At 41.1% G+C, this 27,378-nt stretch overlaps 1 protein-coding gene across 1 annotated transcript in view; it reads left to right on the top strand.

Moving 5' to 3' along the window:
* LOC134875061 (zinc fingers and homeoboxes protein 2-like) overlaps nucleotides 1-27,378 on the top strand; it is a 121,079-nt gene that overhangs the window by 31,994 nt on the left and 61,707 nt on the right. Inside the window, exon 2 of the mRNA XM_063899458.1 lies at nucleotides 4,843-4,988. The gene's annotated coding sequence lies outside the window, so the exon portion shown is untranslated. The remainder of the gene's footprint in view (nucleotides 1-4,842; nucleotides 4,989-27,378) is intronic.

Here is a 27,378-nt window from a genome sequence, read left to right as displayed (position 1 = left end):
GTCAGTGAGTCACATGGTTAACCCGTTGTGGTGCAGCCTGATGGCTACAGGCACAAAGGAGTTTCCCAGGCGCTTAGTGCTGTGCCGAGGTGGGATGAGTCTGTGGCTGAACGTACTCCTCATCTTCTCTGCATGGAGGGGGTGGGAGGGATTCTCCAGGATACTGTCCTGTTTCCTCCTCGTCCTCCCCTCAGCCACCTCCTCCAGATTGTCCAGTTTAACTCCAACAACAGAGCTAGCCTTCCTCACAAGCTTGTTCAGCCTCCCTTTTGTTGGTGTCCCCCCCCCCCCCCAGCACAACACGGCAAAGAGGAGCACACTGGCCCCCACAGACTGATAGAACGTCTGCAGCTTTCCCTTCCTGAAGAGAACATCCGTGTTTATTGCTCAAGTGCACCCCCAGGAACTTGTAGGTGTTCCCCACCGTCCACCTCCTCCCCCCTGATGGTGATGGGGGTTAGAGACCTCTTCGTGCTCCACCTGAAGTCCACCACCAGCTCCTTAGTCTTGCTGATGTTGAGCTGGAGGTGGTTGTTGTCACACCAGTCTACAAAGCTCTCCACCAGGGCCTTGTACTCCTCCTCGTTGTCATCTGTGATGCAGCTGACGGTGGAGGAGTCATCGGAGAACTTCTGTAGGTGGCATGAGCCGGAGTTGAAGCGGAAGTCAGAGGTGTAGAGTGTGAACAAGAATGGTGACAGCACAGTTCCTTGGGGGGCTCCAGTGTTGCTCACCAGCATATCAGACACACTGCCCTGCAGTCTGACATACTGAGGTCTGCTGGTGAGGTAGTCAGTGATTCAGGCCACCAAGCTGTGATCCACCTGCATCAGTGACAGCTTCTCAGTGAGCAGGTGTGGCTGGATGGTGTTGAAGGCGCTGGAGAAGTCGAAGAACAGGATTCTTAGTGAGCTGTGCGACTTCCCCAGGTGTGAGTTGGCTCTGTGGAGCATGTGGATAAGAGCATCCTCTATACCGATGTTGGCCTGGTAGGCAAACTGTAGAGCCAGGGAGTCACACACAAGGGGTTTGAGATGCTGCAGGATCAGTCTCTCAAAGATGTTCATGACATGAGAGATCAGAGCTACAGCCTGTAGTCTCCTGGAGCGCTGGGGCGTGTTTTCTTGGGCACCAGGACAATGCAGGAAGTCTTCTTTGAAATAATAATAACTTAAATATATATAGCGCCTTTCATAAACCCAAGGAGGCTCGCTTCTGTAACATAATGACATCACTAACACTCATGCCTTTTATTGGTTAAGGCTCAAACACATTGTACGTGTTAGGCTAAGGGGCGGGACATGTCTACATTACAACAGAGCCGGCCAGCTAACCAATCAGAGCCGACTGGGCTCTGGTTTCAGACAGGGTGAAAGAGGTGCTGCAGCACAGGCAGTATGAGAAAAATAAAGAGCTTTTTGAACATTAAAGCATGGAGACATGTCCGAGGAGAGACTCTACATACTGATATGAAACAATCAAATGAGGAATAAGGGCCCTTTCAGTTAGAGAAGGGACACTTGTTCCCAAAAACAGTGATTAAACACTTCCTGCCTCACAGCAAAATGAAATGCAACAAACAGAGATGGATATGCAAAAAGAACATATCATTTGCGTAAACACTAGATATAACTAATAGTGTGACATTGTTCTTTAAAAAAAATCAAACTGCAATAGAGATTTACAAGACAATCATCATTCTCCAACAAAAATCTGTATATCTTAGGACCCATCAAAGTTGAAATAAAATTCAATACCAACTTCCAAATACAAGTAAATAAAATAAACTGGACAGAGCTACAGATTTACTTTTTTATCTGTGTCATTGAATGCAGCGTCACTCTGCAGCAGAGTAATGTACAGTAGAATACTCACTGCTGACTTCTGATCTGTAGACCGCTTTTGGGCTTGTGTGGCAGAGAGTACTACACACACACACACACACACACACACACACAGACACACACACACACACACTGGAGAGTATCAGGTTGTGATGGATGGGGGATGAGGTCAGTCCTGAGGGGGATCCAGACTCCCTGGAAAAGACCTGCTGTTGTTCCTCTCTCCGTCTCTCTGTCTCTATCCCTCTGATGATCTCATCCACTCAGACACACACTCAGTCACACACACACACACACACACACACACACACACACACACACACACACACACACACACACACACACACACACACACACACACATACACACGCACACACACACACACACACCACATGCACTCATCGCATCCTGGGGGAAACACTGCCGGTGGTTCCCTGTTAAAGGAGCTTCATGATTTTTAGATGTTGATCACCGAACAGCTTCAAATAAACTTTGAAGCACAACAGTTTGAAATCCAAGGTTCTTCTTTAAAATTACTTTACATTTGTTTACGTGACTGGATTCATAAAAATGGTTGTGAGCTCTGCAGACTCACACTGAAGGAAGGACCAAATCCTTGAATCATTTATTTACGGATGCGCTTTATAGGGACTTTACAAGGTTTTCTTTTTCTTAATAATTGCTTTTTTGGAAATTCTATGGTTACAGGGCATATCTAACAAGACGAAATATAGATAACCTAAAATGAATAGCCAACTAACAATTCACAAAAAACAAAAAGAGAAATAATGAGAAATTAAGAAAAATAAATGTGTTATTTCATCGTCAACTCATTCAGTTAGTACATGTATTGTGAAATTTAACAGGAGGGTCATTAGCAATGATTTGTGTTCTGCACATTTTTTTTCACCCCATCTATCTAACATTCCGGGCTCAATTTCCCTTTTTTTTTTATACCCTCAAAATGTTATATTTTTAAGTTTTTACATTATCATCTTTTACAAATTCCTTGTATTTTTTTATATATATTTCTAATTGTATTAAAAGGAAACGGTTAGCAATTAGACTAAATAATTGACAAAGAAATACATGCAATAAATGAAATAAATTGCAAACTTTATGGGAGAAAAAATAACATTCAGGTGAGATAAGTGTTCATTAGCCTCAAATGCAAAAAAAGAAATACATGTGCAGAACGATAAAACAAATAAAGGGTTTAACATCATACAGACACATTTACATGCTTTCAATTTAAAGCCTGATATCCTGAAATGCATGATGTAAAAATCATGTATAAAGTACCTTTTATATTTAAGTATAACCTGTTTCTTGTCAAATCCACGGGGATTTCTCCTGGTTTACATTTTTGGTTATCAATGGTGATGGAAACATGTTGTAGTATTTACTATTTATATGAACGCTGCCTATAAGCTTTATTACAGGGCGTTACTGTACATCAAGGCTTTAAATTGACTGAATAAATAGCCGACATTTGACCAGGAAACGCAGGTGTGATAAATACTAGTGAGGGCCAAATGTCTGCTGTTAGTGAGTGTTTGAGTAGTTTTTAAGAGCTGTTAAGAAAACTGATACCAATCAAGTTGTCATTCAGGAGACAAATTAATTTGTGAGCAGACTGTGAATCATTATTGGCTTCACTTTAACACAATTGCAGGTGGAACCAATTTTCCCAGAATATTAATAATCTAGGGGCAATTAAGGCACTTCTATTTTATTATTAAAAAGAATAATATCGAGTGAGTACTGAGACAATTAGCTTCAACTCTTTTCTTTCCCAAACATTTGTGAAGAGAACATTTTTTTTAAATAATTCACTTTACATATTTTACTCTGGAATAGACTTGATGATAGTATCAAACCAAAAATGTGTATGTGTGTGTGTGTGTGTGTGTGTGTGTGTGTGTGTGTGTGTGTGTGTGTGTGTGTGTGTGTGTGTGTGTGTGTGTGTGTGTGTGTGTGTGTGTGTGTGTGTGTGTGTGTGTGTGTGTGTGTGTGTGTGTGTGTGTGTGCGTGCATCTAATAGGGGGGGGACTATGCCTTACGGTTAACGTTAAGAATTAATAGAGGTCAATGAAAGTAAAATATGGTAAATACTTTTTTTTTAATAACACACAACCAAATACTGCTTTTGATTCAGCTGCAAGCACGCACACGCTCGCACTGTACATCTTAAAGGAGGCAGTGCCTTAAGATCAATGAATGAAATTCAATGAAAAGTCAAATGTGATTAAAAAAAGACATACAGACATTCTGACACGCACACACACACCCGCTCACACGCTCACACTGTAATATATCAACGATCGGCTCTCAGGACTGTGTTTCTGGTGGTGTCTCTGCTCCTTAAGCTGCTCCTCATGTCGTTCTGCTTACAGTCAACAAGTGTGAACAAAGGAAGACTTTCTCCACGTCACACCACTGCCTGCTCACTGTATTAGTCTCTCTCTCTCTCTCTCTCTCTCTCTCTCTCTTTCTCTCTCTCTCTCTCTCACTCTCACTCTCTCCCTCTCTCTCAAACTCTCTCTCTCTCTCTGTCGCTTCATCCCCTTTCTCAGTTTTGGCACATGTTGCCACGGTAACTACAGCCTCCTTTTTTTGGTGAAGTTGTAGTGGTGCAGTTTTTAAGGCCCATATTGGTCTCCTCAATTTACGCACACACTCTATCAGGCAATCAAACACACACAGCAACACCCTCTGTTCACAGACACACACACACACACACACACACACACACACACACACACACACACACACACACACACACACACACACACACACACACACACACTTGTCCTGGTAATACACACATAAGAACACATACAGTAGATTTGATTTGTCTTCACACACACACACACACACACACACACACACACACACACACACACACACACACACACACACACACACACACACACACACACACACACACACACACACACACACACACTCCTTTGTTGACATCCCTCTCTGCTTACAGATTCCACAGGCGATTACCCAGAGTGCCGCTGGCCTGAGGATCGTCAGGAGAGAGGCAGAGAACGCGCAGTGATTGGAGGAGGAGGTGGATCCTCAGAAGGAGCCCCCCCCCCCCCCAGTGAAGCCCCTTCCCTCTGAGGAGACGCAGTGAGTAGCAGATTTTTTATATTTGGTAGCTGGGGTTAATTTCACCTTGTGTGTCTGGAAGGGGTCATTCCAATTTTTCAAAATAAAACCTTTGATTTGAAGTTTCAGTAACCTTGGCATTGGGCCTGTGCTTTTTGCATAACTGCGTGAAATATGACCTCTCTTCAATTTATTTTAATCATAAAACCACAAAAGAAAAGTATTATTTTTACAAAAAATGTTTTATGTGATGTCCAAAAGCCAAATTAAACTTACATTCAAATGTTATCAAACCAGAATTCTTTTAAAAATAGGGTAAACCAAACCAAATATGCATTGATAAATAAAATAATGATACCCATTGGTTTCTAAATGTTCATATAGCTGTTTTGATGCCTTGTTCCAACAAAAAAGAAGAATTTATCTTGAAACGGAACAGAAACACAAATGAGGCTTAATATGTGTTATCCTACCAGGGAGAGTCTTTTATTTTGAAATAAATGTTGGTGTTTGACCGCAGAACAAACTTCTCAGTTGTTTTCAGTTTTAACCTTTTGTTTAAAAAAAAGCAACATTGCAGGTTTTATCTTGGCTGGTGTACTTGTTTGATCTCAGAGTGAAGGCGTTACGTGAGCCGGTAGTTTGCTAGTGTTAGCTTCACAGGATAATGACACTCAATGCTGCCAAGTGTCTGACTGGTGTTGGTGTGCGTAGCTCTATCTGTGGGGGGAAAAACACTTAAAGTCTGGACCAAACACTCATGAATCATCCTGCCTCCACCATCGGAAAAGGACTTGAGTAAAAAGCTCCTACATTAAGAGCTGAAGTTTCTTATAGGAAAGTTTCTTGACCGCCATTTTGGGATTCACCATTTGCAGCCAGGTCTTGGGTATTGTTGGTTTAATGAGCCTTTATTTTGTAGTAAGAGCAGGAGATGTAACACTCCTGTTTTATATGTGTGTTCAGTGAAACGGCAGCGTCTTTTCGCTGATGATTTATGCTAGGCATTTGATCTCAAAGAGAGCAAGAGTGGTGTTCAGATTAAAGATTGATAGTTATCTCTGAAATGAAGGCAACCCAAAGTTTTTTGTAAATCTAAACATCTCATAGGCCGTCTATTTGCAGATCCTCAACTCAAGACTCAGAACAGTTTTGAATGAGGTAAGATGAAATGTCCAAACGTAACCAGATTAATGTCAAAGGGACAAGAGTGAAAATGAGTAACTAGTGCAAGTTTCAATTCCTGAAAAGTTTTAGGTAGGGCTTTAATAAAACTTTTATTAAATTTGCTGTGTAAGCCCAATGTTTGGTAAAGGCAAAATATGTATAATAATACGTTTTGCAGTGCTGCAGAGAAGCGCCCCCTACAAAGTGTATTCTATAAAATAAATACATATTTGTTTCGTACAGGTACTTTAAAAAATCACACTTTGATCATTCTAATATATTTTCAATTAGAATGTGAATAATCTTTTAAAAAACATCATAATGAAAATTCCCTCTTAAATCGTGAAACATATTGCAATTGAAATACCAGTCAAAGTAACTGCATTAGTTAATACAAAGTTGCACAGCCTTAGTCAAAAGAAAATGTCAGTGCTAACCCTAACCGAAGCCTAACCTAACCCTAAGCCTAAGGTTAAGCCTAACCAATTCATCACTTGAAGACCACCTTATCTCCTTGTATTTGTAAATCATGTCTCCCAACAGTGGGAAGCAGTGATATTCTAATGTGGGCGAACCACTGTCTCCTCATTTGTAGTAAAGAGTATAGAGTGTAAAACACCCTGGTGTAAATCCCAGAGATTTGTTCAGAGCCTGGATCGGCAGCGATGAGTCAGAGACGCTTTCTGATCAGACACTTCGGAGGAGCAAATCCAGGAGGAGAAACAGAACCAGATTACTACACATGATTCAGGAAACAAAAGCAAACCATGAAAAAGTAACTCAGAATCAGAAAGTACAACGCTTGGATAAAAGAACTCAACGTGTCAGTGGGAGCGGAACATCCAGACCCCACAAGTTGTTTACCAAACTACAGAAAAAGAAACCCAGCCTCACATTTTTGGGCTCCTTTGTACCTTCAGTGTCCTTCAGTGGGGTGAGGCACTCAATTTTCAAGGTCTGTGTGAGCTCTTATTCCTTCAGTTAGCATTGGGAGGCTTCGCTATAAAGAGTGCTTATTTTCACTCAAAACAATAACGCATCTCTTAGCGATTCATTTCACTTGCTGTGCTGAATCAAAAACAGGGTGTTTTTCCAGTGAAAGCACATTTGATCCTAGGCAAAGTTAAGGAATAAACATAGAAATCCTGCTCGAGAAAGACCAGTGACATTGGAAAGACTAAAAAAGAACTGAGTCACGGACGAAGGTTGGAGAATCTCATCTGGAAGGCGCAGAGATTTTCAGAAAAGGCTGAGGCTTTTTTGTGCGACAGAAAGTGGCTCCAGGAAAAAGTCAGGAGGCCACTTTTAAGGATGTGACATTTCATCTCCGAAATTGAGGGTCAAAACAGAAGCATCTGCAGATTGGGCTTTCGTCAAGTAAAACATTTAGAAGAAAAAGTGAGGACATAAGAATAGGAGAAATCATGTTTGAGAGGGAAATCTCAAATCATCCGACAGCATCGAGAAGAAAATGACAAGCAGGGAGATTTGATAAGTCAGGAAGAGAAAAGAGGACAATGGATCAAATCAACGTTTTATTTTTATAGTCCAATATCATAAAAACACATTTGTCTCAGTGGGTTTTGTAGATTAACACACATAGATGACAGTGTAAACGATAATTACAATTACAAGAAAGTGATAAAAACATGATAGATCATGAAATACAAATACAAAATATACAAATAAAACGAGATACAATACACCAACCAAAATACAAATTAAATACCATAAATGTTCACTGAAACAACTGAAATGTTGACTTTATTTAAATGTATTATGGCAACACATTTCGCACAACTTTATTAGGTTAGTTGAAAGCAATAATATTAAGTTGAACTTCATATTTTTTATTTCAACTTTATATCCTTGTGTTAAACCTAATACAGTTATGTGAGATCTGGTGACATAAAACATTCAATTAAAGTCAGCGTTTCAGTTTTTTTCAGTGTATGACTCAAACACAAACGTAGGGTAATCTTAAACCAGCTTTAACTAAAGGCTATATTAAAAAGAAATGTCTTCAAGTTAGAATGAGAACATATTTGCAGAGCCTGGAGAGAAAAGGCATATCTGTCCTGGCTGGAGTCAGGTAGAATGTGTGGAAAACAGCGTGGATCCGTCCTCAGCTGGACGCAACATGTTGGTTCAGCAGGTTCGTGCTGTAACAGTTTAAACATGGCAGCGTCCGCAGCCTTTGGTGCCCCCGCGGCATTCAACTGAACCCACTTTGTAGTCCCAGCTGCCAAGGAGGCTGTTAATGTTGGACCATTGTGTAATGTGGTACCAGCACACATTCTAGGGATCTTTTCAACAGAGCTGTGGAGGTTGTGTGGAAAAAGTTTTGGTGAACACATCTGGAACTTTCATGGAGGTCCAGAGCAGAATATTTGTCATATGGATTAATGTTTCAAAACACAGGTGATCGAAAGAGTTGTTCAGTAAGTTATTTTGCTTTGTGGTTATTCCAAATGGGTTCAAGTTTAAAGTTTTTATGGTAAGAGTTGACAAGTCAATGTCTGCTTTTATGGCTAGTAACCATAACCTCTGTCCTTCCACAACATGATGAACAGTCTTGCCTTTAAATGGTCTTCAAAAGCTACAATCTCTGTGTTCCTTCCAGAGGGAGTTTCTCTCCCACACACTCCCCTCTCCCTGAAATGCCTCCATTGGACTCCTTTGTTTACTTTGGCGACATCACTATGTAACACTCAAGCTTCTAGGCTAATTAATTGGCAAGCGCTCGATTATATAGGCTAAGGGACAGGACATCTCCACAAACACAACAGAGCCGGCCAGCTAACCAATCAGAGCAGACTGGGCTCTGGTTTCAGACAGAGGGTGAAAAGAGGTGCTGCAGCACAGGCAGTATGAGAAAAATAAAGAGCTTTCTGAACATTAAAGCATGGAGACATGTCCCAGTGGAGGGAAAAAATACAAATATGAACCTGAAAACGAACATAAAGGACCCTTTTAAAATATGTAATACAATAACTCTAACAGATTAAAGCCACAACATCACTTTTGAATACTTCCAAAATTAATAGCCAAAATGTATGACATAATTACTGCCTAGCATCTTCTGCCCTCCTTGAACAACTCGTCTTGAGCAACTTTTTTAGTTTTCAATACTGATTTAATATTTTATCTGACACATCTCATTACTGTACGCCATTGTACAGAATGTTGGGTGAAAATGTTTCTGTAATGTTCTGCCATTGACTTATAAGTATTGGATTTCAAATCTGATAAAGACAAGATAATCCTTTGTTGATGCAGAATACACATAGAAATCCTGCTTGTGACAAAGACCAGTGACATTGGAAAGAGTAGAAAAAGAACTGAGTCACGAACGAAGATTGGAGAATCTCACCTGGAAGGCGCAGAGATTTTCAGAAAAGGCTGAGGCTTTTTTGTGCGACAGAAAGTGGCTCCAGGAAAAAGTCAGGAGGCCACTTTTAAGGATGTGACATTTCATCTCCGAAATTGAGGGTCAAAACTGAAGCATCTGCAGATTGGGCTTTCATCAAGTAAAACATTTAGAAGAAAAAGTGAGGACATAAGAATAGGAGAAATCATGTTTGAGAGGGAAATCTCAAATCATCCGACAGCATCGAGAAGAAAATGACAAGCAGGGAGATCCGAGAAGCAACACCAACAACACCGAGAAGCATCAAACATTGCTGTAGGACAGAACGTTGGGTGAAAACGTTTTTGTAATGTTCTGCCATATAAGTATTGGATTTAAGATCAGATAAAGACGAGATAATCCTTTGTTGATGCCCAGAAGGGAACTGAAATTATAAATATATAACATATCGTAACATGTCATATCATCATAATCATAGGAACCGTTTTACACTCAATATTACAACGCAAGCAATAAAGAAGCAAGGGGTGTGTGAAAAAAGCTGTAGCTGTAACATTGGAACCTATCATTAAAATTCCCAATTACTAACTGTGCTGGAAACACTGATCTGTTCATTCATACCAACATTGTTATAAATGATGGCTTATGACTTGTTGAATTAATATGAGTTTTGTAATGCTTCCTAAAGCCAAACACTGTTGGATATATTCTGTAAGTGTGCTTCTCTGAAACAGTCAGAAACTTTGACCGTTCTCTTCGCACGTGAGATCTTTCCACCGCTGCACCGGCACAGAATCACAGTCACCAGTCTGAGGGCTCGCCAGCACAGAAAACCTAACCGACCAGAGCCAAATTTACCAGCACTTGGCTGCCGTCCAGCCCGATCTTTCAGCGTTTTCCTGGGCCGCAGCCAGCCTGCGGGCCGGTGCCAGCCCCACTGGGTGCTGGGGGAGGTTTGTTTTCACGGCCCTTCTGCTTTATTCAATAGGATCCGTGAGGCTCGGGGGGTGGAGCACTGTGCTAACACTGCCAGGATGATACTGTAGGTGCAGTTCGCTCATGGGTCATCCGGCTAAAAATATTAGCATCGAAAGGTGCACCTTGAAATGAAAGCCTCCACCGAAAAGCAGGTTATTTAAGCAGAGGTTTTTCCTCAGCCGCTTTCATGCTAAGTGAGTTTCATGACACTTGGGCCTCTGAAACCTGATTAAAAAAAATACTGTATCATTTAAAGAATGAATAGGCATTAAGAGAACATAATGCTTCTTAAGAAATATTGCAGGTCTGTGGCTTTGGCACTGAGACAGCTCTTTGGCCGCTTGCAATGTAGAACATGTAATTAAACAAATAAGATAAAGCTCCAGTTTTGTATGTGACATAAGTCCAGATTAAATTGCATACAATAATTAATGCATTAGAGATGGAAATGGAAATGAAATCATTTAAATGGGAGAAACATTATGCCTTTAGTGAGGTTTTTATAATCTTTTACTATGCATTTTAGCATCACTTTTTACACTTTATATTGTAATACATACATCTTTACATGTTTATTTTATTATATATTTTTCTGACATTCTGACCATTTCTGACACTTTGGCCTGCCACCTATTATGTTAGGATTATGAATAGGATTTTAATTATGTGATGGATACAAATATTTAACTTGTCAGCTGCGGCAGATCTAAATGTTTGAATACTGCTGGTATGTCTGGTTATAAATGGCGGAACAAACAAAGACTGCAGCATTAGTGTGATGCCCTGACGTTGTGTCACTCTCTGATCATACTGTTGTTGATAAAATCGCCATCTGTTACTTCCAAATGTTCCTGCTGCTGGTGCTGCTGGGGCTGTTGCTGCTGCGGCTACGCTAGTCCTAAATATGAGCATTTATGGTAGGGGAGGAGGTGGGGGAGGAGGCGATTGAGGATATGAACCAGCGGTGGGAGTGGGAGGAGCAGTGCAGGTACGGTGTGATGGGATCTCCACAACCACTGGTACAGTATCGACTACGTGGGAGAGAATGACTCACCCTAAAAAATCCACACACACACCTGTGGAGGAGGTGTGTGTGTGGGCAGTGTGTGTGTGGCGGGGCAGATTGCTGCTGCTGAACTTCACCACCAAAACACTCCATCCCTTCGCCTTTTCTCTTGTTTTTCTGTCTTTTTGTTTGTCTGCTGATTTACTTATTTTGCCTGATGGTTGTTCGGATTCCTCTGAGGTCTCTGGTGTTCTTTTATTTTAACTTTAGGTTGCCTTTTCTCTCCCCTCCGCTGTGAAATGTGTAGTTGTGGGTGTTCTGAGTTGAGAAATTTGTCATCCAAAATCTGTGAACAGCCAACGGCCCCCTCCCCCCTCCAAAAAATATTCTAGCAGCAAGTGTGAGTGAATCGCAACACATTAAAAGTGTATATCAGTTTATACAGAGTGTTGTTTGACTCCTTTATAGTTGGTATTCTTCACACATTTACAGTAATTATTCACCCATTTTGTATTTAAGATTTGACACTCCACACTGTTATTGTTTCAGGTGTCACTTCCACATTAACAGTGTCAGGTGTAAATATGTTTATATAGAAATATCTAAGATATCACGTAAAACAATAAGCTCCGAAATACAAGTGCTAAGGATCACCCTCTAAGCAAACAAGAGAAGAAGAAGAAAAAAGCAGCGTCTTACAATGTTCTCCTTTGTGTGAGAATAATGAAATTCAAGTGTAATTTACTGACCAACATCACTGGTTAAATGTAAAAATCAAATCATTTGTGAAACCAGAGTTTACACCGGTTTGTGTATTCTGACACCCAAAGGCTAACTTCTTTCATCTTGCATAGCTAGCTTTTGAGTTATTAAAAATAAAATGCACTCACCTTTTTAATATACTTTGACTAATGAATTCAACAATTCCTGTTATAATACTTAAAGGCAAGTTAAGAGGCAGCATTTATTCAACTTAAGATGAAAGCATATAACCTTTTTATTATTTATGTCCTGCAAACACAATTTACAGGTTTTTGGTAGCATAGTTAAATGGGCCCTATTTTGTTCATTTTCATGTTCATATTTATATTTTCTTGCCCTCTTGGGACATGTCTCCATGCTTTAATGTTCAAAAATCTCTTTATTTTTCTTATACTGCCTGTGCTGCAGCACCTCTTTTCACCCTCTGTCTGAAACCAGAGCCCAGTCCGCTCTGATTGGTTAGCTGGCCGGCTCTGGTGTAATTGATCAACTGCTTAGAGATGTCCAGCCCCTTACCCAATCACATACAATGTCTTGGAGCGCTAGCCAATAAAAGTGTAAGTGTTAGATGTCACTGTGTTACAGATGTAAACAAAGGATTCCAATGGAGGCGTTTCAGGCAGGGGGGGTGTGGGAGAAAAAGTCAGTTATTTTTGCAATCACATACATTTCATTTACTTCCATTCTAAATTCAATAAGTTAAAACTCTTTTAACCAATTCCTTGTAAATTATTAATAATTGCCCATCTTTTTACAAGGAATAAGTAGGTAGTTTGTCTTCTGGTGTTTTTTCCGAGTGATAATATAGCCAAACATGAGGTCTATGGAGGTTGACGGTGGCTCGTTGTGGGCGTCTCTGTCTCAAAGTCGCTCAGGAACCCCGAAGTCAGGATTTAAGGCAGACTCTTTTTGCAGACACTGTTTTTGGAATTTAAACACGGACCCCCCTTTGCTGGACGGAAGCAGCTCAGTAACACTGGAGTTCATCCAGCTCCACATAATTGAGGCCATGATAGAGTCAAGTATTTTTCAGAGTAATGAGTGTTAGACGGTTTTATTTTGGTAGGTATTTCCGCTTCACAGCCCCCCCTTCCCCCCATCAGCCACCCACTCCTACCCGCCAACACATTGGTTCAATTTTGTTAAGTGCCACTCAAGAGATATTCCGCTAAAATAAATAAAATAAACAAATTGATTTAAATTGAACTAGAAAGGTGCAGATTTGTACATGTTTTAGGAGGTGGAGTAATAGCAGAGAATGCGATTTAAAAGGTAACTTATCCAAATATAGTTGAAAAAAATGGGCTTTCTGAGTTCAAGATGGACACGGGGACCCCGGCCCTGGGCGCAACTGGCTGGGGCACCTGCACCGTACACCGGCAACCCGGGATCAATTCCCGACCCGTGGACCTTTCCGGATCCCACCCCGACTCTCTCTCTCACTTTCCTGTCACTCTCCACTGTCCTATCCGATTAAAGGCAAAAAGCCCCCAAAAAAAAAGATAGAGACGGGAGCTAGTAGCGGCAGACTAAAGCTCTGAGATGACCAACATTTAGTAGCGCTTCTGTTAATGATAATGATCTTTTTAGATGCGTTTGTCAAAAATGACACTTAATTGTGGCTGAAATGTGTTGCTGGAAAGGAGGGTCCGGCCGATTGTCGAACTTCAGATTGATGAGGAACAATGCGGTTTCCGTCCTGGTCGTGGAACGACGGACCAGCTTTTCCCTTTCGCAAGGATCCTGAAGCATTATGTTCTCTTAATGCCTATTCATTCTTTAAATGATACAGTATTTTTTTTAATCAGGTTTCAGAGGCCCAAGTGTCATGAAACTCACTTAGCATGAAAGCGGCTGAGGAAAAACCTCTGCTTAAATAATCTGCTTTTCGGTGGAGGCTTTCATTTCAAGGTGCACCTTTCGATGCTAATATTTTTAGCCGGATGACCCATGAGCGAACTGCACTCTATTTCGTAGAAAGACGACAGGAAGAGAAAGAAAAGAAAAGGCATGAAACAAAGGTCCTTAGTCGACTCAAACTTAACCATCCTTCAAGTATTGGTCAGTGCCTTGAACCCCCAAATTATTATTATTTTAACTCAACAAATGTGCTGGAAGGTGGAAGATGTATAATTAAAATTCCTCCCACAAAAACAACCACCACGAATGACAAAAGGAGACCTGTACGTACGCTATTTTATAATTAGAAAAAAAGACGTGAAACAGTGAGATTCAACCTGGCTCTGTGCTGTTATACTTGACTTCTTATCCAGTTTTGTTTCTGTATTTTTCGTGGTTTCAGAAACACCTTCATATCAGTGGTGTTTGCATGGGCCACATCACAGCGTTGTTAAATGTTGTGGGGTTTAAATGTATGCGAAAATTTCAACTGAGTAGAATAAACTTTGCTGTGATACTGGCTTATGCATAAAAACATTTTGAATGCCGCTCAGGTGTTTTGTAGAAGTGAAAGTGTCTCTTTTCACAGTGCCGAGATCATATTTCTGCCGTTCAGAGGTGGTACGCTGCGATACTTCCCTGATATCAAACAGTACTCCCAGTGAAGGCCAATTGGAGATAGACTGCTGGGAAATTTCTAAAATTACTATTCCAAATTTACAAGGTGGAGCGCTGCCACTGTTAGACAGTTTAGGGAGAGCCGCGGTGCGTAAACCGTTTTAGTTCGTCTCCTGCTGTGATGCAATCTGTTACGAGCATCAGTCAAATCACCCTCTCTGCAAGAGGATGAGAAAACACAGCCGTCAGCCAAGTCGGTAAACTCGGTAAACATTATGAAGGATTCCCCAAACTGCATTTATACTGAGATGGAGCTGCAGCGTTTTTCCTCCCTCAGAGGGAGCGTGCAACATTTAGAGAATACCTACAGGTGCTATTAGCACATGCAGAGGTCTAAAATGTCTAATGTAAAGCTTTTTAAATGAAGGCATTAGAGATTTTATTTTTTGATCATGTTATTAGAATTTTTTCCAATTTGATTATTCAACACAGAGATATAAGTATCAGAGTAAGAATTCATTCATGTGTCCTGCAACGGTGATAGCTAAATTAATAATAGGAAACAAAAAAACACCTTGGTAAAACAAATGATCCGTATATTTCTTTTTTTAAAGTGACCATTTCAATTTAAAGAGTTAGCTGGTAGAGATTGTAAATACATTGAAATAAAATGAGGATTGCACAAAGTGAGGATTGCTCAATCTGCTTCATGTCTGCTTTACTGTAGACAGAAGGCTTTTATGTCCTCAAATATGTTATATCCTGACGTTGTCTTTTTAGGCCTATTTATGGTTTCCCAACTTTCATAACAACTGAAGGAGATTGGATACTTGGAGATCATCTATCTAGGTTGGGGTAAAAGTTTGAGTTGGAGTAATATTTGTATTCGCCAAACCATATATCTGCAAGTTTGCCATTGATTCATTAACTCACTCATGCACCAGGAACAATGAACCATGTGCTCACACATGCGGATACAACAAGGTCGCAGGTTTTATTTCTACACTTTCTCAGCCTTTTTATTTAGGAATGTAACATAGCCGATGCACAGAAGACCCCTGGTTACACTAGCTTTTTTCATACTTTTACCGAAGGAATAATGCATAATGCCACACCATTGTTATTTAAGATAGCATGCCGGTATGAGGTGTTACAAACAAGTGTCAAGTGTTCGTAGTCTGCCATGCCGGCTGTCCCTTGTACACAGGCTTTGCTTGGACCCCTGCTGCTAACTTAGTGGAGGAGTAACTATACCCCCCCCCCCCCAATCCATGTCTGAACCTTTAACAGAACAGTGAGATGGAACACTCCTGCCTTGAACAGGCTGTGTAAAAGACACATTAAAAACACATCAAACGACTCCGGACAAGACATTTTATCGGCACGTAAAGTCTATTTGCCAGCTCATAGAGTCCTATTGTGAACCCGGAAATGTTGAGTACCCCAAATATTTAGGATAGAAATGTATAATGGTGGTCCCAGACTGCCGGATGCTCATTTGCATATGTTGGACAATTAGCAAAATCAGCATTAGTTGCGTTAGTTATCATTTGTTACCATTCATTAGCAATATATCCTATGTGGACAGTTAATGGCCTGCTCTATTTGGACACTTTTGGAGTGGTTTGGGTGGTTATTAAGGAGTCGGAATAAAATGGCAGTTTTCTACCAGAATTTGCCAATATTTGTACTCTGGGCTGATTTTGATCAATTTTAGATCGATTTGGGTCCCTGGATCCCTTGCATCATTTTTATTTTCAGATCCCGGTAGCCTGTTAAAGTTCTGACGTTGAGATTTAACAACCCTGACAAAGTTCTTTCACATAGTGGTGTTGACATAGAAAACAACTTTGTGCTTCTGGGATTGGTTATTGTCTTTTCAAGCCTCAGAATGTTGAAATCAAGGTTTTTGTTGCTGGTTGGCTTACGCAATATTGGCAGAACCAGTCATTTGTCAGCCAATCTATTGTTAGTCAGTAAGTCAGACCACCATTTGGGTCCAAACTGAAATATCTAATTTACTATTGGATGCATGGAGCTCAAAGGGGTCACAACGCATATGTATGCAGTCCATAGAACATTCATCCACTGTCATAAACGATTTAATAGACCTTAATTTTTTCTCAGAGAATGACACTTTTTCACACAATGATGCAATCACCAGTTCCATGTTCAATCTATCAATACTTTGGTTTGGGACCAAATACCAGAACATTGATGAGATTCCCATCAGTCTCAGCTTTACTTTGTGCTTGCCGCTAATAAGCAAATGTTAGCTTGGTAATAAGCTAAACCAAGATGGAGGACATGGTAAACACTACATCACTAAACATCATGTTGGCAAAAAAAAGTAAGCCCATCTGCAGGACTCTGGGACAATGATTTAAATAAGGTCACAAAATGCGGATAATGCTTAGGCTTCTTGAAGATACAGTGCAATGAATACTACAACATGAAGGAAAATTCTGTCATTTTGGAAGTGGCTCAGTCAGTAGGGGCTTGGACTGGGAATCGTAGGGTCGCCGGTTCAAGCCCCGAACAGACTTGAAATATGGAAAGTGGACTGCTCCTTGGAGAGGTCCCAGTTCACCTCCTAGGCCCTGCTGTGGTGCCCTTGAGCAAGGCACCGGACAGTTCCAATCCCTGCTCCCCGGGCGCTGCACAATAGCTGCCCACTGCTCCTAGTACTAGGATGGGTTAAATGCAGAGAACCAATTTCACTGTGTGTGCTCTGCTGTGTGCATGTATGTGACAATAAAGAGGATTTCATCCTCCGATTCTATCTATCTATCTTTTATAAGTGCTGAAAGAACATGACGAACATGAGAAATCATAGCACGCCTGCACAGCTCATTCTCTGGTTTGTTGACAGTTGGTTTGTGTTAAATTCTGGCCTATGTTCAAATATTTTGACTCCCAAGTATAGTCCAAAGATGAATTGGTAAATTATGTGAAGGTGTGCAGAGAAGGGTTGAGGTCGTCTAGGTTGGATGGAGAGATTGGATAAAAAGAAAGGTAGGAGCAGAGAGACTCTCTGATGTAAACTGAATGCTTCAACAATCCATTTGTTCTGCAGGATTTTCCAAACAATTCCCCGATGACGGAGGTGGTGCAACAGAGAGAAAGAGACAAAAACAGCAGTGCAGCCATTTAAAATCTGTCTTGTTCCAGAGTATCTAGTCTTGATTTCTCTTGTAAGCATTTTCTGGTATTTTCATACATTTTCAACACAGTTTTCAAAACATTTTTAGGGTGTATTATTTTCATTTTTACAGTTATGTAAGGATCAGAGGTTGTTTGGGAACACACTGAACTCAACCCTTTTCTTGCTTGCCTGGTTTTTTTTCTCGGTGCAGGAAACAATAGTAATGTACGGAGCACTTGGACCATGGATCCATCTGTGTAATATTATCTTTGCTGATTCCTTTTTTGTGATGTTAATGTCTGAGAGTCTTTCTTGCATTAGAACTGCATGCATATTCCACAGAAATCCTCTTCAAAGGTCGAAACAACAGAAACAGTCGGACCTTGTTCAAGTTTTTCTGTGTATGCCTGAAGGAGAATTCCACCCTGAACGCTGTTACACAACTGTTGGCAGCTTGCTTCACATGTGTGGGTCCTTTCAGCAGTTTGACGTATGTTTATTCATGATAGTAGACCAAAGTATCCAATGTGTAGGGATTGGTTTGAAACCAAATGTGTGGGTCGCACGGTTTTAAAAACTCTCCAGTACCTGGCATATAATGTCTGATAGAATTCTAACATTGGTTTCTCAATCTTTGATCAAATAGTTCCATTTTTCCCATTTTGTTTTTATCCACTGCTTTCGGCTCCTGGCCCGATTTAGCATCATATAAGTTTATAGATATGAAGTTTGGATCAAAGTGAGGACAGAGTTTAATGAAGAGTGCGATCCGAGCAAGGGTTCGGGAAATTAGGGTAGAGTTTTTCATTTTGGGGAGGTCTAGAACTGATGTAGGGTGATATGTTCTGGTTCATGGTGTATTTTAAGGTTCTTTCCATGGATGGGGTTGTGGTCAGAACTCTGCAAAGGCCAGCCAATTTCCTTCTTCTGGGAAAAACTTTATTTTGTGTTGATAGTTTTGTAAATGGTGGCTTTGGCATGAACCTTAAAAAAATGGTGTGGTTCGTGTTTACCATTTTACAAATTGTAAAGTTTGCTCTGTAAAGATAATATGTATTGTATAGCTGTTGATTATTGTTGAACTATTCAGGATATTATCGTTCCCTCTCCGGGAACTTTGAGTTTTTTTTAGTTTAAAAGTTGGTTTTCAAGATGAAATGGGGAGAAATGCTTCCCTTCAACAAAGAGTTCATGTACTTGTCACTGATGCATTTTTGAATTCAACATAACCCCCTGTATCTGATCAACATTACAAAATGAAGCCTCCTGACAGTGAATCTGTATAAACCAGTTGATTTCTAATGATTCTCCGTCTTAACCGTATCAGAAGTGCAGAAAGAGGTACTCATACCAATCTTACATCTGCACAGCATTACACTTGTTAACTTTCACTAAAAGAGACCAGAGCCTGTTTTCTCTGAAACAACATCTTGATTCACTCCAAGTAATTCTTCCCTGGGGGGGTGTGAACAGTTACAGCAGAGCAGCGAAGCATTTACTGAAACTTTGATATCTTCCGAGCACTTTCTCCGGGGGTCAGCTGGTTCGGCGAAATCTTTTAGAAGCAACAGAGCAGGCATGTTGGACAGAGAAATAGTCAGCCTTTGTTTTGGTCATCAAGCAGGGTGTTTGATTCCGAAGGGTACTTCAGAAAGACACTCATCATACTTTGAAATGGCTTTAGATTGCAGAGAACCATCTTTCAGCGAGTCAGGTAGCCATTTTCGAAAGTCAATCGATCAGCTATTAGCTCAACAACACAACGCAGACACTATTTGTATCAATAAAGTCACCTATGAAGCCAAAGTGACTCAAAATGTTCAATATTCTGTTATAAGTGCACTATTAGGCTACTCATATTGGACTGCATTGTGCCATGTTCGCATTTGGACACACTTATGAACACAAAATAGCACATGCAGGTATGCAAATTAAGACACAGCAAAGTAAAAAACTGATATTTTACTGTCGTTTTTCCAGTCAGATTTGGAAGGATCTTCCATAGTACAAGACGTGGGTTTTATTGACTTTTATCTGAAATCTACTGCAGAGCAATTGTATCAGCGTTTAATACACGGCTTAATTTAATACTTGATTCTGATTGGTCAATTTCGATTGTTACTCGATAACACACCGTTAGTATGCAAAGAAATGGCCATTGCTCAAGGTAAAAAACAAAAGAGGATTAAAGAAAGAGCGTTCGACATCACCAGAACAAAACTGACGGGGAGTAAAGACTAACAGGAACACGGTATGGGTTCTGGCATGTTTAAGGACTTGTAAGTGGAAAAATAACTTTGAACATTACTTTGACATTCACAGAAAACCTGGATCAGTGCTGCCTTCATTTGAAGTTACGTTGCCGCAGTTGCAGCTTTTGGTTCGCTATGGAACAGAGTCTTTTTTCTTAGTGGAAGGAATACAATCATTTTAAAGTCAATAATATCATTTTATATTAATATTTTGTGACACATTTTTGGTGTGTGGGCGTGTAATAAGCGGGATAATGTGCATCGAGGTGGTCATTAATGTCATCCCTTACTTCATACAACATATCGATAAGAACCACAGCATGGAATGCAAAGACGTGTGCTCACCCTTACAACTGTTGCAGCATTGGCTTGTTTTCTGCTCTGCTCTGTCCAAGGCCAATTCCTCTGAGTGTTTGTTTGTGTGTATGTGGGACTTAAAGGACTCTTGTTTGACGCCGTCGCAGGAATTAAGAGGATGTTAGATGACAAGAAGTTACACCGACACACAGTGGTCTCTCTGTCTGCTTCTTTGAACGGTTTGTGTTTGTTTATGGCAACAAGAGATTAAGACCCATCTGTTGTTCATGTGTGTGTTTGTGTGTGTGTATAACAGTAGGTTTCGTTTGGTTGGATGTGGAGAGGGGTGCAGTAAGAAGAAGAATAGAATTGGAGAGTGTGTTTTCCAGCTTCACATGAGTGTAAACCACAGACTGGGTGTAAACAAGGGAGTATGAAGCAGCAAAAAAAGATACAGCAAGTATCACGATGCTGTGTGTGTGTGTGTGTGTGTGTGTGTGTGTGTGTGTGTGTGTGTGTGTGTGTGTGTGTGTGTGTGTGTGTGTGTGTGTGTGTGTGTGTGTGTGTGTGTGTGTGTGTGTGTGTGTGTGTGTGTGTGTGTGTGTGTGTGTGTGTGTGTAACAGAACATGTGTTTGCATGTCATGGTTGTGTGTGTAGGATGTGTTGAAGATTAAGCATTGTGTATTTTGTGTGTGAGTGTGTCGTGTTCGGCGGTGTGTGAATGATAATGACCTCTGACTGTCGGTTCTCTGTTACTTTACTGGATTAGCTCCCCTTCAATGCACTGCCTCTGGACACACACACACACACACACACACACACACACACACACACACACACACACACACACACACACACACACACACACACACACACAGAGTAACACGCACACTTGGTAAATATCCGACCTTACACGCAGCCAATATTAAACAGTGTATTGGTTGGCAAAGCAGCTATCTGACAACAGATACTGCACAACAAATACCTCAGCGTTGATTATGAATTGTTGTACTGCCCAAGTACTACAGTATGATGGTAGATGTACAGTACAGAGGTATTACAATAAGATACTGCACTAAATGAGATGTAGTACTCAGGTTTTGACCCACTTTAATGAAACTAGTTCAGATTTTGATTCACTTTGTTGACTCACTTTGTTGACTCTGAATCAGGATTCAAGTCACTTTAATTATACTGAATCAGGTTTTGACTCCCTGTGTTTTTATTCGATTAGGATTAGAATTTATTTCAATGATATTAAATAATTTGTTTCTCACTGTTTTGATACTAAATCAGGTTTTGAATCACTTTATTGATAGTGAATCAGGTTCTGACTCACTTGGTTAATATCGAATCGATATTTGAATCGCTTTCCATGATACTGAATCAGGTTTTTATCACTGTTTGGATACTGAATCAGGTTTTTATCACTGTTTGGATACTGAATCAGGTTTTTATCACTGTTTGGATACTGAATCAGATTTTGACTCACTGGCTCAATACTGAATCAGGTTTTTGGCCACTACGTGAATATTGAATCCGGATTTCAATCTCTTTTAATGATACTCATTAAGGTTTTGTTTTGACACTGAATGATATACTGTTAAAATGCTAATTAAAATATGAATATATTATATACTGCACAATATGACCTGCACCTGGCTCTTTTACTGAGTCATATGTAAACTGACTCCATTAACCATGACTTATAGTAGTCTGTTTCTCTATTGTACTCACTGTATTTAAACTGGATGGTTTAAAAACACATTAAAAAAAATGACTCATACATACGTGGCACATTCATAACACACCCACAAATTGGCAGGCCCTCACACACACACACACACACACACACACACACACACACACACACACACACACACACACACACACACTACAATCTGACACACATTACTAACATTCACGCACACTCTGGGCAAAGATCTCCTGTATAAGTGGGCCTCTCTGCAGGAGTCCCTGGCTCTGTGGGACATGTCCACATGTGTAACACCAGCTGGTCACACAGAGAGACACACACACACACACACACACACACACACACACACACACTCATATCCCCTGCTGCTCTAATACACCTCCTGCTAAGATTCCTTCCTTTTTGCATGTGTAATAGTACTCACACACACACACACTTTGTCTTTCCCTTTCACACTTGTTTACACATTCGCTCACGCACCAACAGTACACACTTTGCAGTAGTACAGTACTCCCTCCCGCTCCCACACACACATCCCCAGTGCCAGTATATCTGTTTATTGGATTGCGTGGCTGATTCCTGCTTGCTATGCTGCATGACATTGCATCATACTGCAGCTACACTCAAATGCATACACACATGCTGAATGTATACACACAAAAAATCTATAGACGCTCAACTACACACACACTTTTAATCCACTATTGCATCATATCACGAGGCTGTTTTTGCATACATACTTACACATGGATTGCATCAGTCACTTAATGTTCCTTTATTGTTTTCAAAAGTATCATCAGAGACATGCCAGTGGAATAGCATTCTGTTAAATCTTGAACTGGTTATTCAAAGATCTAACAGAAGGCCGTCGTATAGCTCAGTTGGTAGAGGTATCAAACAGAAAAATGACTGTGAACATTGGTTTTGGCAGACTTACGAATCATATGAAAAACTTAAACAGGGTCAGTTAAACCTAAGTCAGTCAAGCAAACGAATACTGAACTAGTGAGGGCAACATATGAAAATCTGGGAACTAAATCCTTACCAAGAAATTTCTTCACCAATGTGTTTAGGAAGGTGTGTAATATCATGTCTTAAAATGTTGAAATTCAACTCCCGTGGGAAACCTCCTAAAAAATCGCTCAAAGTTGGGGTACCCATAACCGATTTCTGAAAAATCGAAAATGTAAAATTTGGCGTTTTAGGGTTAGGGTTGGGTTTGGGTTTGGGTTAGGGTTAGGGTAAGCCTAACCCTAAAATGCACTTTGAGATTTGTTTCAAATGCAAAGTGCATTAGAGATAAAATGTATTATTATTATTATTATTATTATTATTATAACCTGTCAAATAGAGCTGTTTTCCCATGGCCAGCGATTGCAAAAACCATATCACAACCAGTGAAGGCATGACAAAAGAGCAGGTAGCATCTCTGTCTTTCAGAGAGAGCTTCTCGGATCCTCCTGACATCATAGGAGCCCTTAGATGTGGTTAAGAAGATCGGATAGTTTGTGCTTGAGCTATGGTGCACCAGCATTACCAGCACATCTGCGTCTTCTGCCTGCACCTGAAAATAGAACAAGATATGCAATTTTATTGAACTATGCAAAAACAGATAACCATTGTCAAGTTATTATGCAATGTGAATACTCTTCTTTTCAAAGTAACCATAGCTGATGGAAGTAAAATGTGTACACAAATGTTACTGGCCTCAACAGAGCCATCTCTAGCAGCAGCCAATGCCTCTCTCACAATTGAAGTGTCAGCATCATTGTGACACTGCTCGGCAGTGATGTGAAGTTTTCGAAATGTTGAAGAGAGGAGGTGGATGAGCTCGCTCTTGTTATGAGTATTGTCCAAGAACTTTGCTCTTGGTGTCCAATGTATCTTATCTGGTCGAATCTGGGGATCACAGCATGACTTCTTGGTACGTCTGATGTGGTCATGATCTTTTGGCGATCTGCTATTGCCATCAAAGACCACAATGATCTTCTGAGATCGACGGCCGAGACACTGCAAGTATCTCAGATAACTGTTGGCAATCTCCTGCCAACTCTGACCTTATTCCCACTTCACCATGTAGAGAAGCCATCCACCATCAACCACCGGAAGAGGGTTGGTTAGTGAGGTCAAGCAGATCAGTTAAATCCTTCAGGCTAGTCTTGGGAAAGCCTGCCTTGTTTGCCTTGTTCATTTTCTGATTTGTGTTACTGAACAGGGACAACGGGAAGGGAGTCAGCTCATACTGTAAGCTTGTCTCAACTCTCATAGCCCGTTGGGCCAAAATGATCAGTCGGTTGAACAACTTGAGTGAGTCAAGGTGAATCTTCTTTTCAGTGACTTTGGGAATCTTTCTGAGTGATGACAGGGCTTGTACCTTCAACTTCACCTCCATGGTCGATGTGGCTGACTGTCCATCCAGCTTTATCTGCATCTCCCTCCCTACTTCAGCTCCTCTCTCTGCATTAACTGGGTCATGTCTTGTGCTTGTGAATCCTGTTGATCCGGTCTTGGTCAAATGGTTGGATCTCCTCAAACCATTTGAGGACAAGTTCAATCGCTTCAGCATCTCGCTTCATTTGTGTTTTGGCAAGGTCTCTGTGGAGTGGACTATGTTTCTTGACACCTTCATCCATGCGCTGGTTGACATTGGAGAAGTGGTTGAGGGTGAGCACCCAGCACCTGTGACCAGAATCACTGTTTCTCCTCCTCCCTCGGCTCAGCCCACCTTCTGACTTGGCTGCCTTCATTAATGTCTGCTCAATACAGATGTCACACCAGGTTCCAGACCAATCATGGCTAGAGTAACGGACAACATGGTTCCCATGGGCAGTGAAACGTTTAAAGGTTTCCTTGTAGGCAGGCAAAGTTCCGAGTTGCTTCATGAGTTGACAGTACAGCCGTGCCCCCTTTGCGTATTGATGATACCCTGCAGCTGCAAAGATGTCTAGCATCCTGGTGACAATGCAGGACAGGTGTCCATTGTGGTTTGCAAGCCGTTCAGTTCTGATGGAGATCTTGATGACATCTACCATTTAGTTGTACTGCACCCAGAGTGCAGGCGTTCTTCCTCCTTTGGGAAGTCTTTTGAAGATTTCTTCGAACCTCTGTTCCATCACTACAACGACTGGATCTGTTGTCTGGCTCCCATTTTCCCATCAGCTACCTTCTCCATTAAGGTCCTCATTTCACCAAGCTCCTCCTCAGTGAATGCATGTTTCATGATGTGCTGATAGATGGCTGTATCGATCAGGAGGTGAGCGCGGATGTCCTTGTCAAAACATCTTCCATCCAGGATGTGGTTGGCTGTCGTACACCCTGGATAGATCAGCTGGATCAGCTCTAGTAGTCCAGAATCCTCCATGATATTACCCAAGTATCCAAGGTAGGACTTTAGCAGGTGAAATCCGCCCAACCGTGGAATGATGGGTAGATTTGCTTGCTTTATGATGTCCACAGCTTTGAGCCAGATTAGGAGATCGAACGTCACTATAGTGACTTTGTCTTCAGAGAGCCGCATGCACTCTTTGAGAGTGGTGAAGATGGTGTTGTGGTCATTAGGGTCACCCTCGATGACTGGGAGGAAGTCGATTAGCGTGCTCTGCTTGGCATCATCTGCATGGATATGTTTCATCCAGCCATTCCAGTTGGAGTGTGGGAAATCAGGATCCTATGCTTTGATCACCCACCCTGCTGCCCAGAGTGTATAACCCGGAGTGAGGAGTGGCTGGTCTTGTGTTACAAAGGAGGAGAGCTCAGCGATGGGAGGAAACTTGTTGAGCATCCATTTTGACCCAAACCTATGATCCAGTTGTATGGAAAGCCCCATCTGGTATGGCAATACTCCTTACTGAGGCCGACAGGCCTTTATAAAGGTCTGTCCCCAAACAGCTACTCTTTCATCTGTCTTCACTATCGGCTTCAAGAACATCTGAAGGCTCTCAGGAACAAGTGCCAGCTGACTATGGATATCAGTCATGCTGTGTGCAGTGGGGTATGACTTTGGATCTAGATCAATCATGGCAATGTTGTTGCATATGAATTTTAGTGCAGTCTTTATGATCTGAGTCTTCTCATCTCCAAGCTTAAGATTAGCATGATGCTCTCGCAGAATGTTGCTAGTGTTATCTTTGAGGCAGAGCACAGCTGCCCTTCTCTCCTGTGATGTGAAATACAATGTGTTATGGTATTTCGCTTCGAGTTTCTTCTTTAGCCATTTCTTTGAATAAGAGAGGCTCTTATCTGGTGACTGATCAAACTGCTGCATCTTTTCATGGACTTCATAAAGTGTCATCACCCCATGCTCAAGTTCAACTATTCACAGAGTTCATTAAAAACAGCCTCTTGCCCCTCATCAATTTTCTTCTGTCCTCTCTTCCTCTGTCCTCTGTCTTCAATCTCAGAGTAATGACTACCTCTCTCAAATAGAACTTTGCAGCGCAAATGATACAGGGTTTCCTCTGCTACCAAGTCATCGATTCCTTCCAGGCGTCCAATGACTTCAGTGCTCCAATCGTCCCCACGACTCCTTGCTGGCTTCAGCAAGCTTTTCTTTAGTCTATCTGCAGTCAAATTATCCGGCACTCTATATCTCTTTCTGGCAGCCTCTGGGTTATTTGTGTAGAGATGGGCGGGCTGGTTGCAAAGAATGCATACATTCTTGTACAGAAGCTGAATGGGCTAAACTTGTAAAACTGCATGCAGTAGATGCACTGAACTCAGAGCAAGTGCGTCTTCTCTTTATCTGTGCTGACTCTTTCTCCCCCTTTGATGCATGAGCTGACTTTGTGGTGACCTCGAGACACTTGTTGTACAAATCATTTTTGCACTTTATGTGGTACCTGAGTCTTCCTACATTTTGAGCCTCTTTCATACACTCCAAAATCATAGCATTTCCTACTGCTTCTGCATGTTTCATAAAAGTAGAGTAGCCTTTAGGAGTTGCCTGTGTGAGCCTCTGAGCTGGCGTCTCTGGGCCTTCACAGATGAAGCAATTGAGCATAGGTAGAAGAGCAACATCTTCATCCATACTGCTAGACTATAATGTCCTACAAAGGTAGAACACCATTTATATTGTATTAAATATTAAGTAGTAAAGTATTTTTGTGACAATAAAGAGAACCTCTGTCTGGAATAACTTCTCTATAATACATTGTATTGTAGAGGAAAACAGGAGATCAGCTTTACAGTAACATTAACTGC

This window comes from Eleginops maclovinus, chromosome 13, assembly GCF_036324505.1.
Source record: "Eleginops maclovinus isolate JMC-PN-2008 ecotype Puerto Natales chromosome 13, JC_Emac_rtc_rv5, whole genome shotgun sequence".
Classification (NCBI taxonomy): Eukaryota; Metazoa; Chordata; class Actinopteri; order Perciformes; family Eleginopidae; genus Eleginops; species Eleginops maclovinus.
The sequence above is the reverse complement of the archived record's forward strand: the minus strand, read 5'-3'. Positions and strand labels throughout refer to the sequence as shown.